Below are 18,612 nucleotides of genomic sequence, written 5' to 3'. Positions count from 1 at the left end.
GGGGTGATGAAAAAGCTTTGGAAGCAGATAGTGGTGATGGTTGCACAACATTGTGAATGTACTTAACGCCACAGACTGTACATTTTTAAATGGTTGGGGATTTCCCTGGTGGCGCAGTGGTTAAGAATCTGCCTGCCATTGCAGGGGACACGGATTCGAGTCCTGGTCCGCGAAGATCCCACATGCCGCGGAGCAACTAAGCCCGTGCGCCGCAGCTACTGAGCCTGCGCTCTAGAGCCCACGAGCCACAACTACTGAGCCCGCGTGCAGCAACAAAGACCCAATGCAGCCAAAAATAAAATTAATTAATTAATTAATTTAAAAAAATGGTTGGGAATTCCCTGGCGGTCCAGTGGTTAGGATTCTGCACTTTCACTGCCGAGGGTGTGGGTTTGATCCCTGGTCAGGGAACTAAGATCCCGCAAGCCGCATGGCCAAAAACAAAAAAATTAAAATGGTAAGTTTTCTGTCAGGTATATTTTACCATAATAAAATTTTTTCCTAATTAAAAATGATTAAAATAGCAACTTTTATGTTATTTATATTTTAGCAAAATAAAATAAGAGAAAGTGGATAGAAAGTCCTTCGAGATACACGTTTTTAAAATAAATAAATAAATTTATTTATTTTTGGCTGTGTTGGGTGGGTTTATGTTGCTGTGTGCGGGCTTTCTCTAGCTGCGGCGAGCGGGGGCTACTGTTCGTTGCGGTGTGCAGGCTTCTCATGGCAGTGGCTTCTCTTGTTGCGGAACACAGGCTCTAGGTGCGCGGGCTTCAGGAGTTGTGGCACGCGGGCTCTAGAGCACAGGCTCAGTAGTTCTGGCGCATGGGCTTAATTGCTCTGCGGCATGTGGGATCTTCCCATACCAGGGATTGAACCCGTGTCCCTTGCATTGGCAGGCGGATTCTTATCTACTGCGCCACCAGGGAAGCCCCAAGATATACTTTTAAGTGAAGAGAAAAGCAAAGCGGAGAAAAATATGTTTGGTGTGCTACCATTTACTTTAGAAATAATAAAAAAGAATATTTATGTGTGGGGGAAAAAATAAACTAGGCGTTGCTCTGGTGGAAACAGGACAGCCCCCCGAGGCCTTGAGACAGCCTGGTCCCAGAGGTCTCCCATAAGTTCTGTGGACCCCTCAGCCCACAGAGCAGAGGGGGCCAACCATGGGACACTCCCAGGGCTCTTCCCAGCTATCAGGTCCTTGATCTCGGAGTGAAATGGCCTGAAAGGGAGTCCTTGATAGAGTCACACACACACCCCAGCCTTGGGGGAAGCAGAGGCTTAAGGGAAAGATTGGCATGAAACCCAATGCTAGAAACTACAGGAGAAGACATTTCCCGGGAGCTACTAGTGACATGCAACTGTCCAGGTCATTCTACACTATTCCCAGTGAGAAAGGACTTAGGGTCTCCAGTTGAACATTCTCTAGAGCACTGGACGTTAAACAAACATGGCTTTGCATCCTGTTTCCGTCTGCTGAAAGGCTGCCCGGATGTCGGTTCTTAACATTGAACCTCCAGCCCTGGTCTGTGACCCCACCTCAAGACAACAGTTTTCATTTGTTCTCCTACATGATGAGTGTGCTGGCGCCTGAGTGGGTGATGGAGGGAAACTTCGAACCCACAGGAGGAGACTTGTGAGAACATCTGTGGAGAACATGTCACCCCTGCGTGTGGCTCCTGGAATGTTCCCCAGCTGTCTCCTGCTCAGTCCATTCCAGCCCCTTCATGGAGTCGGCCCAGCTGCTCGAGGCACGGGGACGGCATGCTTGTTTTCCCCAAGAATACGTGTGTGTGTGTGTGTGCGCGTGTGTGTTATAGGAGGCTGTGTACTGTGGATGGGCCTTAGCATTTATGATGTTTCTTCCTCTGGATTACGTAAGAGTGTTAAAGCTGACAGGAGTCCAGTCTTTCAAAAAGATGCTACACTTTAGTAGCAATGGATAATTAAACTGTGATCTCTAAGAAGTAATTTTTTATGTTAAAAATGGCTGTGGGACACAAAAGGCCTATAGCAGAAAAGTTAACAAAAACAGAGCTAAAGAATAGTTCTATCAAGTCAAGATTTTGAGATCTCTCTCCGTCCACTAGAGGGCGGAATCCTACACCAGACTGTTCTCTTTTGTAACTTGGCACAAAGTTTTTTGGATTTTTTTGTTTTGCTTTTGTTTTTGTAATTTAGCCAAGACCTTATTCACTGGAAAGTTATACAGAAGGTTAACCTGCAGGGTTGGGCTCTTTCTTAGGAATCTGCCGGGGAGTCCCAGCTGCACACAGCTCCTGGGAAGTATTTATCATGTCATGGGCCAGCTGAACCAAGCTTGATCATAGGACACTTGGCACTTGGGCATCAGAGTACGTTGTATTGCAGCTTTCTGTCCGGAGTCACTCCCTGTGACGACAGGTGGTTCTACCCAGCATGAAAGATTTTCTTTGATGAGGAATCCAGGGCAACACATACCAGTATTTGAAGTTCCAGACAGGGTGTTAAGGGTTTAGAAGCATCTCTGGCCAGAACATTGTTCATACTTGAAATTGAAAGGTACAAATCAAGACTGGAAAAAGTTTGTACAAAGTCAATGTGGTTGTCTGTTGGAAAAGTGCTGTTCATCTGGGAAAAAAAAAGAGTTAACAACTCTGGAAGTGTAATTTTTTTGTTTGAGTTTTTGCAGTACGCTGGCCTCTCACCACCGTGGCCTCTCCTGTTGCGGAGCACAGGCTCCGGACGCGCAGGCACAGCGGCATGGCTCACGGGCCCAGCTGCTCCGCGGCACGTGGGATCTTCCCGGACCGGGGCATGAACCCGTGTCCCCTGCCTCGGCAGGCGGACTCTCAACCACTGCGCCACCAGGGAAGCCCTGGAAGTGTAATTTTAAGTAGACTGCTACATGTTCTCTGGTTTATGAACCTGCTTGACAGCTTCCTGATGGACTGAACAAATGCTGAGCACTCACTGCTGGTCGAGTGAGGCCAGGACAGAAAGCAAAACAGAGGTAACTCCTTATCCTCCCGGAGCTGATAATCCAGTACAGGGGAGACAGCAACGTCACTAGAGTAGTGGACAGTGTGATTGCTATGGGTGGGGGTGGGTAGAAAACTGGGCTAGGAGTCGAGGGTGAGGTTTGCAATTTTAGTTACGGTACTCAGGAAGGGCCTGGATATTTGACCTTTAGCAAAATCCTAAAAGAAGTGGGTAAGTCATGTGACACCCTGGAAGAGCATCCCAGGCAGAGGGAACAGCCAATGCAAAGGCAGCCAATACAGTAAATGGTGAGCGAGAAGGGCTTACGAGGAGGGATGCGGGGGCCTGGGGACCAGGTCTTGCAGAATCTTGCAGGAAATTGTGAGACTTTGGCTTTTACTCTGAGTTAACGTCAGTACCTCACATTTTCTCTTCTTATCTTTTAGGGACCTTTTCTCACCCCCACCCCCAATAAAGTAGTTAATATTAGAAGTATTGGTATTTTCTGTTTTCGTGCTAACAAATTTGCCCATTGAGCTGATCCCAGATCTGTGTAGAGAGAGTGTTATCTTTGCCCTGGCGCCTGGAGGAGCCTCTCACTCTTGGCTCTGTTGAACCATAACTCTGGTGTCCTGAGATGAGTGACATGGAAAAAGTGTTTAGACGTGACAAGTAAAGTTCCTGGGACAAATGACCTTCTTCACATATGAAGGCCCTGTGCCCTTCACCTTGTAGACGAAGGCAGAGGCTGCCCGGATGTCTGCCTGTCTCAGCAGCAAGGATCCTTGTCCCTGGCCGCCCATGCACACCTCCACCAGAGCTCGCGTGCTTTGTGATTATTTATTTTCCTGCCTGTTTCTACCTGATAGGAACAGTATACTTGTCTTTTCAGCAAAGAGTAGATGTGTGTCATTTAAATCATTCAATTACCATCAGGAAGACTACAAGAAGTACATCTCTCCATAATCTTTACAAGGTACAAGTCTTTCTTGGTTGTAAGTGGATACACATAATGAATGCATTTTTAAAAATTCGTCATTCTGATTTTTTTTTTTTCCGATCAGTTTTGCAGCTCCAGCAGAAAAGGAGGTCTTTATTGCAAATTTAATTAGAGTGGAGCTGAGTAAATCATTGGAAGTTCACGTGTTTCTTCGGCCTGTCAGCTCTGCAGTTATATGATAGTTGTACAGTGCTGCCACCAGCAGCAGGACATTGAGATTTCTGTATGGAGTTCAAATAGGACTCCTGGACTTCCCTGGTGATGCAGTGGTTGAGAATCCACCTGCCAGTGCAGGGGACACGGGTTCTAGCCCTGGTCCGGGAAGGTCTAACATGCTGCGGAGCAACTAAGCCCGTGCGCCTCAACTACTGAGCCTGCTCTCTAGAGCCCACGAGCCACAACTACTGAGCCCGTGTGACACAACTACTGAAGCCCACGCGCCTAGAGCCCGTGCTCCACAACAGAGAGAAGCCACCGCAATGAGAAGCCCGCGCACTGCAATGAAGAGTAACCCCCGCTTGTCACAACTGGAGAAAGCCTGTGTGCAGCAATGAAGACCCAATGCAGCCAAAAATAAATAAATAAATAAATTAAAATAAATATAGTAAAATAGGACTCCTGTTTTCTTTCAACAACAAATTCCTAGTTAACAAAACCAAGACGTGGGTTTTTAATAACTGACTTCCACCAGCAGCTATGTAAGCCGTATGCCACCTGTGTGGGCCGTCCCCGCTGAGTCAAACTTCCAACACTTGTGCCCACTTGCAAACTTTACGTAGTTGTCATCTTCTGTCGCGATGACTTACCGTAATGAGCTATGGGCAAAGCTCCCGTAGATCCCCTTCACTAACGTGCCATCTCTGTTCCAAATTACTTGAAAGTTAATTACCCCTTTGAAAGTTAATGGGGGAGATAAAAAGAAGATGTTAAGAAGTCAAAATGAAATAAAGGCCTCACTTCCTCTGGTCATGTTAGATCTGTGTAAACATTGCTTGGTGTTTGTTTTCAGTTTTTTTCCTAAAGTGATCATTAGTGCACTAGTTTTAAAAGTTCATAGGATGAGGGAATTCTTTGGTGGTCCAGTGGTTAGGACTTGGTGCTTTCACTGTCGCGGCCCGGGTTCAATTCCTGGTTGGGGAACTAAGATCCCTAAAGCCGTGCAGCAGGGCCAAAAAAAAAAAGTGTTCATAGGATGAAAAGGCTGACAGTAAACAGCCATTCCCCACTTCCCACCGCCCTCCGCGCTCAGCTTAGCTCCTTCCTAGTTCACTCATCTCCCTGTTTCTGAATAACCTGTATGTGCTGCTCTTTGACTCACCCTCTTCATCCTGGCCTGTTGCCTTCCTTCCTGGCGGATTCAGGCTGAGCTCTCAGCACCTGCCCTCTGCTTCCCTTTGTCCATCCTCCCACTGCAAGCATCCTATATCATTTCTGTTTTCACCATTCAGAGGTTACACTATCGTGCATGTGCAAAATCACTCTTTGCCTTTTTATTTTCCCCCATAGTTGTCTTGCCGTTTCTCTGGCTGCGTTTTCTTTGAACCTCTTGCTGATTCTTCCTGCATTTACAGTAGCCTCTTAGCATAGCTTGACACGAGCGAGGTCAACCACATTAAGTAATCTATCCATTCTAATTTCTTTTTAGATGAGTGAAAGAAGACTTAAAACAATTTAGTTATGAGTATGTGCGAAAGTTTTATCACAATCTCGTAGGCAAGGGGAGAGGCCCCTATAGGCCAAACCAAAAGTTCATCTTTTTGGATGCAACTAGAGATTATCATACTAAGTGAAGTAAGTCAGAAAGAGAAAGACAAATACCGTATGATATCACTTATATGTGGAATCTAAAATATGATACAAACGAACCTATCTATGAAGCAGAAACAGAATCACGGACATAAACAGACTGGTTCCCCGAGAGGAAGGGGGTTGGGGGAGGGATGGAGTGGGAGGTTGGGATTAGCAGATGTAAACTTCTATAGATAGAATGGATAAACAACAAGGTCCTACTGTATAGCACAGGGGACTATATTCAATATCCTATGATAAACCATGATGGAAAAGAATATTAAAAAACAGAATTATATATAACTGAATCACTTTGCTGTACAGCAGGAATTAACACAACATTGTAAATCAACTATACTTCAATTTAAAAGAAAAGAAGTTTGGGCTTCGCTGGTGGCGCAGTGGTTGAGAGTCCACCTGCCGAGGCAGGGGACACAGGTTCGTGCCCCGGTCCAGGAAGATCCCACGTGCCGCGGAGCGGCTGGGCCCGTGAGCCATGGCCGCTGAGCCTGCGTGTCCAGAGCCTGTGCTCCGCAACGGGAGAGGCCACAACAGTGAGAGGCCCACGTACCACAAAAAAAGAAGTTCATTTTTAGGTACGTATATTTTATAAGAAAGTATCATTGCCAGGCTAAATACAGTAAGAATCACTGGCTAATGGTCCTGACAATCAGCTGGGTAGGTAGGTAACTGGTTTCCCAGATAACTCCTTATGAACTTTATCAGGGATGCCAATCTCTTCCCCAAAGGAAGATATGAATTACATCAGGCTAATAAGCAAGAGGGACTATAGTCCCTCTTTTTGGCCTGGGCATCATACCTGTTTTGGTTAAATACCTGACTTGGTCAAGAAGGGCCGTCTGGTGGTGTTTTTGTTCTATAGGAACAGAAATGAAAGTGGCCTAGTTCAGTGTTACCGAAACAATGTGCACAGATCCCCTGCAGGTTTATCGGATGCAGAGTCTGGAGCTGCAGGTAGGTCTGGGGCGGGCCTGGGACTCTGCCTTTCTCACTAGCTCCCAGGTGCTGCCCGTCTGGGGACCACACTTTGAGGAGTGAGGGAGGGTGTTGTTAGTCGCTTTGTACTTTTTTCACAGATGGATGGTGGATTTAACTGTAGTGTACGATACATGCACAGTTGTGATTACTAACACATTGATGTTATTCCTTTGAGCCAGCGTTCTGTATTGGGGAAGAATTTCCCAGCACAGTCTGTAGTGGTAGCAATTTCTTATAGTCTATGCCCCTGGGCCTCTTAGAGTATGTAAACTGGGTTCTATGAGGCCTCTTACTTATGCGGGTGCAGCAAGAGGCAATGGTAAACACCCAAAGTCTTCCTTGCTGTTTGCTTAAAAAATCTGGAGTCACATGTTGGGGAAATAGAATTCAAAACAAAATCTCCCACCTTTCTGAGGAGCTGGGGCTTTCCATCCTCAGGGCAGAGGCTGTGGAGGAAGAAGAAATTTTCCTCTGCCATTCTGGGTTCTTCTGACTGGTCCAAGAATGAAAGTGACAGGAGACAGATTAACAGGAGAAAAATCACACAAAAGATTAGTAACATGTATACATGGGAAAGACCCAGGAAGACTGAGTAACTCACCAAAATCGCCCAAACCGTCACCTTAAATACCATCTTCAGCTAGAGACAAAAGAGGATGTTGGGGGTAAGGGTTTGGGACTTCAAAGGGGAGGAAGGCAATTCACCTGCAGATGGGAAAGCAAATGTTTGGTGGACAAACGTTTGCGGGGGCCGCAGAGACAATGTGACACAGCGTGGACTCTGACCTTCAGGCCCTGACGAATTTCCCCACATTCTTCGCAGATACCTCTGGTGATACCTCAGGCCCTTTATCTAAATTCTTTCGGGCAGTTAAGGGGAAGGAAATAAAAACTTTGAGGTTTCTGTTTCTTAAAAGTAATCAGCCTAAATTAATCCTCATGCCAAAGAGAAAACTTTGGGGGGGGGGCAAATTCTGCTCCTCCACAAGGTCAGAGGCTGAATTGATTACAGAGAAAGGGCTGAGAAGGAGGGTCCAGGGGTTCAGAGAACACGGAGGGAGCCGGGGGCCTGGAGTGTGTGGTGAGAGCTGGGCTGTGTGGGAGGGGGTGTAGGGAACAGCTACCGTGCTGAGACCGATGTCAGGAAAGAGAAGCTAAAAAGTGTTCTTTAGGGTAACTTTGAGGAACCCACTCAGTGCAGGGTTGTCAGAGTTAGCAAGTAAAAATTCAGGACATACAGTGAAATTTCAGACAAACAATGATTTTTTTTTTTTTAGTATAAGTAAGTCCTAACTATTATATAGGCCATGCCTATACTATAGAAATGTGTTATCTGAAATTCAAACTATGGCTGGCGGTTCTTCATTGTTTTGCTGTCGACCATCATTCAGTGAAACCCAAATGATTTTTCAACGCCCCCTTTTGGCTTCGTCACTAGGCTGAACGGGCTCTGACTGGGCCGGAGACTGTCTTCGATCCTGTTCACCCCCTCAGGACATTTATGACTCCATCTTGAACAAAAGGGGGGACTGAGCTCCTGAAAAACAACGATGGTTCAGAAACACCCCCTCCACCCATTTTGTGTTTCTGGTGACAGATTTAATGCCACGGAGTTAGAGCAGACTTATCCATGTCCCCCCCGCCACCCCGGCCCCGTTCGCCTGTGTTAAGGTCCATCACGGACCCTCCAGTTTCCCCTTCTGGCCCCATAAGTGATGAGCTCAACAGCTTGTCCCATTGATCAGTGGGAACAAAGTGCTCATTAGTGAGACTTTGGTTAAGTCTCCCTCCCTCTCCCAGGCCCCTGAACTTTGGGGTGAGCCCAGCTAAAACCTTCTCTGACCTCCTCTCCCACCCAGCCACCCTTCCCTCCACTTGCGCCCAACCTGCTTCTTTCTAGCCGTCTTCACCGCTCCCGATGAAGGAAACTCCCTTTCTGCCTCACGCCTGACGTGCTCCCAGATCTGGTGGGTCACAGTGATTTCCCTGCGGCAGTGGTCCTGCCCCCACCTCCCTTGCAATAAGCCTTCCCAATAAAGTCTCTCTTCCCTAAGTCTGGATTTGGTTTTTACTTGACACCAGGCAGCCAAAAGGCCCGGTTCTGTTGGGGTTACAGGTACACAGAGGCCTCAGTGAGGTCAAATGGACTTTGGAGCTCGGTGGCACCGGGTTTAGGCCGCAGCACCACCACTAGTTCGGTCCTGTGTGCACGTGGCCCTTGCTCTCGCTGTCCCTGGCCCTGGGATGCCCTTCCCTCCACTTTCCTCTACCCGCTGTTCCTTGTGATTCTGCTCTCAACACAGATCCCACCAGGGTTCCCTCCTCTCTGCTCCGGGCCCAGGCAGGGACCCCGTGAGCGCTCCCCCGAAGGCATTACTTCTGTGTGCTTTACTCTTTGAGGGGGTCTTTCCTCAGCCAGCTGGTCTGTCCCGGGGCTGTGGTGACTGTCTCACTCACCCCTCTATCCCCAGTGCCTGGCACAGTGCCTGAGGGTGCAGTCCATGTCTGTGTGTGACAAGTGGACACTAATCCGGGACCCTGGGCAGGAGCCGGCCCTCACTGAGCCCACGTCCCCCTTGCAACATGAGAGGCTCAAGGAGGTGACATCTGCAAAGTGCATAGGCCCTACTAGGCCTGTAATAAATGGTGCTTACCATTCTCTTTTCATTATATAGTATCTACTTTTCTCTTTTCATCATATTATATAGTATCTTCTTTTTAGAGAACATTCCAATTAACCTCAAAAGGACTAAATGAGTGTAAGTTTATGACAAAGATTCTTTGCTTGACCAAACTTTACTCAGACTCCTGGACCTTCTCTTGGGCCCATCTGTGCACCTCCCTGAAAAATCTAGTTTTAGCAAGAGCCCTGCTGTGTCAGTTTAAACCCTAACCCCCCACTCCCAATAACTGATCAGGTTCCTCCCCCTCTACCATCCCCCAGGTGATGTCTGAAGCCCCCTAGCTTGCCTTCAGCAAGAATCCTGTTAGGTCACTTCAGCCAGAACCCATTTTACTCCTCATGTTTCCTCTTAGTAATTTTCCACTTGCCCGCACTGTAATCCGAGTTGAGCCCAGTCTCTCTCCCCTTGTAAACTCTCATTGCAGTGGTCCCATTCCCACTGTGATGGTCTGGAATCAGTTCTCCTTACCATCTCTAGCAAGCGTTTTGAGTATTTTTTTTTCTAGCATTTAACAGTAAAGACGTGAACTCCAGTGTCAGGGAGGAAAAATGTTTCTTCTACCTTCTTAGGTCTGTTAATTGGGGGCCTGCAAAAGACAGTTTGGCAAAAGAAAAGACAGATTTTTAAAATTCACACAGGTCTGCAGGAGTTCATGAAAACTGTGATTCAAGGAGGTGGTTAGAATTGGGAGCTTATAAACCATCTTAATAAGGGAAGTGGCACGGGAGGGGAAGAAGGACAATTATGGGAAAGCAAAAGACTTTTAGGAAAGATAAATGGCGCTTTAGGAGAATAGATGGGAGCTATGGTAGTTTTATGTCTGTTAGGGGAATTCTCATCTGGGTGTGGATGTCTCTCCAGAGAGCGGAGTCTTCCCAAGTTGTGATCCCAGCCTCGGGACAGGATTTGTGACTGTTGAATTATTTTGGGACGTTCTGCTTTCAGGCCTATAAGGGGGAGTTCAGAGAATAAAACAATAACAAAACTCTTATTCTGGATCCCTTCACCTGCCTTTGTCTTTTCTAATTTTGGTACAAATCAAGGAAATCACCCTCTACTTCCCTCTTCCCAAGTAAGAGGAAATTGAAGTGACTCAGATCTGCTCTAGAGGCAGGAGGTGTCAGGCTCGGGGCCCCAGTCCTGGGTGTTCCCCTGCTGTGACCTCACCTCTGACATCTGACACGTCCTTGGGTGACAACAGAGTTCCACTCTGCGCAAGGCCAGGGACTTGTGCATCACCTCAAGTTCATTTGTTCCCCTAGGCATGCAATTTACCATCAGGGAATTGCCTATGGACGGGGGTGGGGGTGGGGGAAACAGCTGCTCCGTGTGGGGTTATAATGACTTCAGATTCTGGAGCAGGAATGAAGAATCTTATTTATTCAGGCAACCACGCTGTAGACACACAGGGGAAGGAACCAAGACCTATGAACCTAAAATAGCTTCCACCTAAGGACCACCTAGCCCACCTCGGGCAACAGGCTGAGTGTGGCACCGGCATCTCATTTACTCCTGGGAACAGGTTTCTGAAGCCGGACGATTCTTTTCTCTACTTCTGTAGAGAGAGAGGGCCAGGAGCACAGGAACAGCCCGGCAGGCAGCTGGTGAACTTGGAGCTTGAAGGTGGGCCGTGTCCAACTCCCACCGCCATGCAAAGTAAAGAGAGAGTCTCATTCATTTGGTTTTAAGCCAACAAAATGTAAAAGTGTTAACAGTATTTTAAGTACAGAATATCTATTATATATCAATATTTCCATTTTCTGTTAGGCCCACTTAACGAAGCCGAAGCCGTAGAAGGAGAGAGAGAGGGAGATTGACTGAGTCCAAGAGACAGGAAAAGAGGAGTGGACGCTGTGAGGACCAGACCAGCACACTCTCCCCTCTGCACACGTGGGGACAGGGACAGGGAAGGGAGAATGAATCACCACCCTGGGCTTGCTCAGACCTGAGGTGGGGGGTGACCCCTGTGACTTAAAGGGGCCGGTCTTTTTTTTTTTTTTTTTTTTCCTTTTTGGCTGTTCTGCTTGGCTTGCGGGATGCAGGGATCGAACCCACATCCTCGCCAGTGAAAGCGTGGAGCGCTAACCACTGGACTGCCAGGGAATTCCCAAGGCGCTGGTCTTAGCTCTTGCTGACATCCGGGCTTATTCCACAGTGCTTCTAAAGGTTTTACACATGCAAACGTACAGGCTGTTGTTTAAGCTTTACCTTGGAGCCCACTAGCTCTGTCAGTGACACCCCAAAGTCCCTTTGACAAAGGGCCTTTGCTGCTGGGTTCCATTCCACAGCCTCTGCACAAGACAATTTGGGGTTGACATTTCTGTCATTGTCTTCCACCCCCTCCACCCCGCATACTCCCGCAGGTAAAGGAAACAGGGGCCCAGAGGGAGGGGACCCGGTTTTATAAGATGATTTTATAAATGTGACGTTTCATGTTCTGAATGATGTTTCATCTCAGTTCTGCTAAAACCATGGTCATCTCAAGAAAAAACTCCTGATGACAGAGGAGTAAAGGATGTTTAATCAGATTTTCTAACTGCCTCCCTCTGAAAGGAACGAAACGAAACTAACTGTTAAAGGTCTACTTTTTTTCTTTTTTTTTTCCTGGGCCGCGCCATGCGGCATGCTGGATTTTACTTCCACTGATCAGGGATCGAACCTGTGCCCCCTGCAGTGGGAGCGCGGAGTCTTAACCACTGGACGCCACGGAAGTCCCTTAAGGTCTATTTTCTATCTCCCTTCTGTACTGTTTGTTTTTTGTGCCTGGCGTTGGAAGCATGTACTGTTCCATATAATCTAAAAGGAACAAAATAATCCACAAATGCTTAGTACCTACTCATTTTCAGTCATCAGAGCCCCCAGTTTCACTCCAGTTGGACAGACTGTTATCTACTACATTAACTAAATGCAGAAAATGCCAATTTCCTATATGCACATTTTTGGAAAGCGGCGTCCTAATTTGTCAGCCTGCAAATATTTTCCTTGGAATACTCTGGGCTCCCCTGTGCTTCTCGATTCCGTGCTTTCTGTGCAAACAACATAATAGTTGGAACCAACTGCAGAACAACTGCTTCATTTTAACTTTTGCTGTGTTACCCAGAATAGAGGTGTGGACTTATTCACTGAGGAACATTCTTTCCTGTCTAGAACACGAGGCTCTGAACAGTGGCTCTTTGGCTGGAGTAATTAGACAGTTGACTGAGCTCCAAGAGGTTGCTGGGTTGCAGGGAGAGGAAGTGGCCGGTATCGTCGGACTATAAGAAAACAATTGTTTCAGCGAGGACAGTTCTCAGTGTCCTCCAGAGAGCCTGGGTCTTGCAGGGATCAGTTAAGGAAGTGACTCTGGGAAAAGGGTGATAATGACGTGTGAGGACCCAGCTAGAAGGCTGTGTGGGGGAGGATTTTCACCCCTGGTCCACCTGCCTCTATGAATAAAAGAAGCGTGATGCATCTTTGATATTTAATTCTTAAAATTATCCCCAAACTGGAAGCAACCATACACAGAAGGGGGAAATTGATTAAACTAATGATGGTCCAGCCGTACAGTGGAAAGGTGCTTATGCTAATTTAATGAGCGAGGAAGAAAACAGGTTTCAGCATATTGCATGATTCCACTTCTATCCACAAAGCCCCAGGTCAGGCAAAAGTAATTCTATGGTGACAGAGATCAGCACACTGGTTCTTTGGGGGAGGGGTATATGTGCTGAGCAGAGGAAAGGGAACTTTGGGGACAGGAAATACTCTTTATCTTGATTCACAGGGCTGTTAATTGAGTGTCTGCATGTGTGAAAACATCTAAAATTTGTGCTTTTCAGTACGTGTAAGCTATACCTCAATAAAAAAGAAAACATTGTGTGCATACCATGTGGTTTCATTTATAAAGTTCACGAGCAGGAAAGCTAGGCTATGTGTAGAAGTCAAGAGGGGATTGCCTTTGGGGAGCGGGTGACTGGGAACAGAATAAGGGGGCTTCCGGGGGGCAATCGTGTTAGAGTTCTTGACTGGGGCTGTAGCCACACAGGTGTTTTCTCTTTGCGATCGTCCGGCCGTGTGCTGGGGATCTGTGATTCTCTGTTCCATTGCTGTACTTCAATAAAAGATTATCTGAAAATATTATGTACAGTATTGTCCTACTTTGGGGGGTTCAAAATACACAGGCAAAGAAAAATACCTGGGAGGAGGGGCACTGTATTCATTTCCTGTAGCTGCTGTGACAGGTTACCGCAAAATCAGTGGCCTAAAGCAACACAAATGTATTGTCTTACAGTCCTGGAGGTCAGAAGCGTGACTGAGCTGAAATCAAACCGAAAGCAGGAACCTTGTGCTTACATTGGGCCACTTGGGTAACCCAAGCTAATCTCCCTTTTTACTCTGATTAGCATCCTTAATTCCATCTGCAACTTTCATTCCGCTTTGCCATGTGATCTAACATATTCACAGGTTCTGGTTTTAGATGTGGACATCTTTGGGGGCCATCCTGTTGCCAACCACAAGCGTACAATACAAAGTTAAGAATGCTAATTTCCTTATCTGTATCTTCAGAAGTTTTCCTGGGAATACACATATTGCTTCTGAGATGAGAAGAATTAAATCTCAGTTGTCTGTATGGATGGTGTCTTTCCAAGGTGTGGTCAGCCTCCTGGCCAGGACAGTCCTGGGCAGGTAATAGTGTACCCGAGACGTCAATGTTCTAAAGGATGAAACAAAAAACACTATATATATATATTAAAAAATGTATATTTATATAAATATATTTATATATATAATTATATACACATATAAATATATAAATATAAATATATATATATACACATAACCTTGCTGTACACCTAAAACGTTGTAAATCAACTATACTTCCATTTAAAAAAAAGAAGAAATAATAATAAATAATAAGAAAAAAAAACACCTAAGCCTTGAGCAGATCACTGCCCTTGGAGACTCTCTGTTCCTTCCAGGCATGCAGAGTAATCTTCTTATCCATAAAAACAGCTTTTCTGCTTAAAATTTTTTTCTTTTTTTTTTTTTTTTTTGTGGTATGCGGGCCTTTCACTGCTGTGGCCTCTCCCGTTGTGGAGTACAGGCTCCGGACGCGCAGGCTCAGCGGCCATGGCTCACGGGCCCAGCCGCTCCACGGCATGTGGGATCTTCCCGGACCGGGGCACGAACCCGCGTCCCCTCCATCGGCAGGTGGACTCTCAACCACTGCACCACCAGGGAAGCCCACTGCTTAAAAACTTGACTGAACTTTAAAGTTGAAAATTTGAAGTAAAAGGATGCTTTACTACGGAATTTTGAAAATATGTGAAACAAGCGAATTACATTTTGGGGTTGGAGTATTGGAAACTTGCCAGTGGTACCTTAACATTCCTTTCCGCAGGGGGTTGCCTGGGCACCTTCCCAGGGTCTGTGAGGGGTAGCACGTCCTCTGCCCACAGAACCGCTGAGAATGTGAAGTTGGCATGGGTTTCTTCCAAGTCACCCCTTTGCCTTCCTTGCCAGCCCTCCTCTCTTGGGTACTTTCTGGGTCACAAGCTGAGTGCACCCCAAAACGTATCTGCAGCCACAGACTCGATAAAGAACAAGTTAAGAAATGCCAACCGAGATAAGTTTGTCTCTCTGATCACCTGCCCCTGAAATACTGCCAGTCTGAGGTTATCACTGCCTTTGGGACAAACAATTCACAAGTGAAGAAGACCCTTAAGGCTTCGTGCTTCCCAAGGAGTTACACGTGAGACACGAGTTCTTACTGTGTCTTAATGTGTCTTCTGCCATAGTTGCTCCCAACTCTGATATAATAAACACAGCCTCTTACCCTACTCACAGGCCTAACATACTCCCAGGCACACGCCTTCTGGTCTCAGGAGAGAGATCCCGGCTGCTAAATGTGGGTGCAAATAAGGTCAGTAAAGGTCGCCCTGGGTGGAAAAGAGATGCAAAAGCCCAGCCTGCCGCCTCTGCCTAAGTGACATCTTTTTCACGACACTATTTGTGTGGCCACCTGGGTATCTGTGATAAAAGTCATTATCCTAGAGATCCTAGGAGCCACTCCCCCACCCCCATCCCTCATGGTTCAAGAGTCAGGCACAAACTTCAAACAAAACATGGAGTCCCCGGAGCATCTTCTGGAGGCTCAAGGCCATCAACCGGAGCATCACAGGTCCTCTCAGTTTGCAGGCACAGAGCTGTACTCTTGTTTTATCTTTAGCTACTTATTTTATTTTATTGATTTATTTTTTAATTTTTATTTTATATTGGGGTATAGTTGATTAACAACGTTGTGTTACTTTCAGGTGTACAGCAAAGTGATTCAGTTATACACATACATGTATCTATTCTTTTTCAAAATCTTTTCTCATTTAGGTTATTACATAATATTGAGCAGAGTTTTAACCACTTATTTTAATCATTCACTCCAGAAGACTGACCCCTGCCAGTTCCTTTCTGGGTCTGACCCTCCACCAGTTTCTAATGAACTGGTAAACTCAAATGTGGGGTCTTTACGTTGGGAACAGTCAGGCTGAGAGCATCTGCAGATGCCGTTTGTCCTTTGCGTTTGCCGTTGGCAGCTAAGTTTGGGCTCAAGGTGTTTTCACCAACGACTCCACTTGTTTCAGGCCCTTTTGGGATCAGACAGACCCTTGCTCTTGGCTGGGGGTGTGCATGGGAGGGGAGAAGGGGGTCTTGGGGCCTTCACTCTGGGTGGCTAAAGCCCTTCTCTGATGCCGCCCACCTCCAAGTAAAGGGACATTTTTCTCTGACTACCCCGTGAGTTCCTGCAACCAAAGCGGCGTGTTCTCTTGTTTTTACAACCCAGAAAACAAATCACTGTCTCCTAAATGAAAAGGAACAGAACCAGCAACGGGAGAGGTCGTGGGAGATGTTTTCCAAGGATCCAAGGGTACGTGTCAGAATCAAGCAACGCTTACATTTAAAATTCTCTTTAACAAGGCCTGTTTTTTTTTTTTTTTTATCCTTTGATAAATGTCTTTTTTTTTTTAACATCTTTATTGGGGTATAATTGCTTTACAATGGTGTGTTAGTTTCTGCTTTATAACAAAGTGAATCAGTCATACATAAACATATGTTCCCATATGTCTTCCCTCTTGCGTCTCCCTCCCTCCCACCCTCCCTATCCCACCCCTCCAGGCTGTCACAAAGCACCGAGCCAATATCCCTGTGCCATGCGGCTGCTTCCCACTAGCTATCTACCTTACTACGTTTGTTAGTGTGTATATGCCCATGACTCTCTCTCGCCCTGTAACAAGGCCTGTTTTGAAGTCAGTTCATTGTGTGGTAAAGCAAATGAAAAGAAAGGAGTGGGGCTTTCCTGGTGGCGCAGTGGTTGAGAGTCCGCCTGCCGATGCAAGGGACACGGGTTCGTGCCCCGGTCCGGGAGGATCCTGCGTGCCGCGGAGCGGCTGGGCCCGTGAGCCATGGCCACTGGGCCTGCGCGTCCGGAGCCTGTGCTCCGCGACGGGAGAGGCCACAGCAGTGAGAGGCCCGCAAAAGAAAAGAGTGAAAAGTTTTGAAACCCTACAAACATTCGCAGGGCTGTTTCGGGCTCTGGGTGCTGGACGGGGAGTGTGAGGGGCCTCTATCCAAGGCGTAGTCTTATGAGAGCTTTAATAACGGTGTGAGCAAAGCCAGATCCAGGACCCAGAGGAATGAATTCTGACCTTTCCATCTGACGGATGGGATGGGATTTCAGAGGGCGGAGATGGGGAAAAGAGACGTTCCAGGTGGAAGAGGTTCAAAGTCCTAGAGAGGCATGTGCTCCTGGGACAGCCAGTCCTCAGAAGGCACCATGGACCAGGCTTTCAGCCCTTGGCTCCTGGGACGCAGCAAATCTAAAATCTCATATTTTTATCATTGTTTCCATATTGTGCTTTACGAGTTTGAAAACTAGCACAGGCATAAATTTGCTTAAAACTCAGGAGTTTTGACTTGGGATTTGAAAGGACGTTTTTATCAGTAATGGCATGTTCGAACGATCTTAGCATTTCACAGACTTTTCCGCAACCTCCTCCCATTCCTCTGAGGAGGTGCCTGGCAGAATACTCAGTAGCCGACTGTAGAATTTCTCACCCCACCTCACCTCGAATGCTGTGGGTGTGATGGGAGCTGGTCTGCGGGTAGGAGGAATTTTTGGAACGTGATTCCCGGCCAACAACCCATCTTTACAAAATTAAATCTTGAGCATCCTTTTCTTTTGCCACAGTTGGTTATCTCTGGGTCTGTGGAATGTCATCTAGCCAATAGTCTCCAGTCTTTATTTGCAGTAAATGCTACTGAAATAATCTCTATGCAAAGGCACTTTTTGGGTGCATGCAGAAACTCAACCAACATCTTCACAAAAGACTGGTAATTTTAAAAGCCCTAATTCTCATCAGCTGAATGAATGTTTTGACAGCCTAACGGTGGTCGATGTGCTCTATAGCTTTTACACAGAGCTGATGAATTAGAGAGTAACTTCATGATCAAGCCCTAGATGAGAATTTTCCCCATGGAGTTGGCCTGTCACCAAGAGATTGCCCCAGAAAACTCAGCCCCCTATTGGCACTGGCCACCTCTTGCGGGAAGACACATTTGGAAGAGCTGAGGGATTAGAAAGTCCTTCATCCCAGTGGATTGGAGGGAAAGGGTTTAGTTTGGGGGCATCAGATCTTTGAGACTCTCTTAAGGCTATCACCCAGTCCTTCCCCCTTCATTCTCATCACTCTAGGTGAGAATCTTTGTAGAGCGGGGAATGATTTGGCTTTTTACAATGGGCCCTGAAACAACGCAGCATGGGGAGAAGACCCCACAAACAAGACCAGCCCCACAGATGGCCAGCACCCCCTACACAAGCCAAGTTCTGACATTCTCTTGAACTATGACCTTAGGCTTGAAGGCCAGCAGCAAGGTGACCATTTCATCTTGGTCAGCTCCAGCGTCAACTGGATGGCAGGAACCATTTGATTTTTCCAGTCTGGCCATACTGCCTAGGCCAACAGGTCTCCCTGGCTTAGGTTGACCACCCCAATGCCCCAGAAGCTGGGGGTATATGGCCACTTAGAGCCATTGAGGATGAGTACAGCAGACAGCTCTTTAGAAGGGTTTGGAGAAGCTGCTTCTCCCTATTCTTTCTTCAACTTAAAGCCCTCTTACCCAGGCTGGCTCTCAGGGGGTCCACACCTA

The sequence above is a fragment of the Tursiops truncatus genome, chromosome 20 (genome assembly GCF_011762595.2).
Source record: "Tursiops truncatus isolate mTurTru1 chromosome 20, mTurTru1.mat.Y, whole genome shotgun sequence".
In the NCBI taxonomy this organism is placed as follows: Eukaryota; Metazoa; Chordata; class Mammalia; order Artiodactyla; family Delphinidae; genus Tursiops; species Tursiops truncatus.
The sequence above is the reverse complement of the archived record's forward strand: the minus strand, read 5'-3'. Positions refer to the sequence as shown.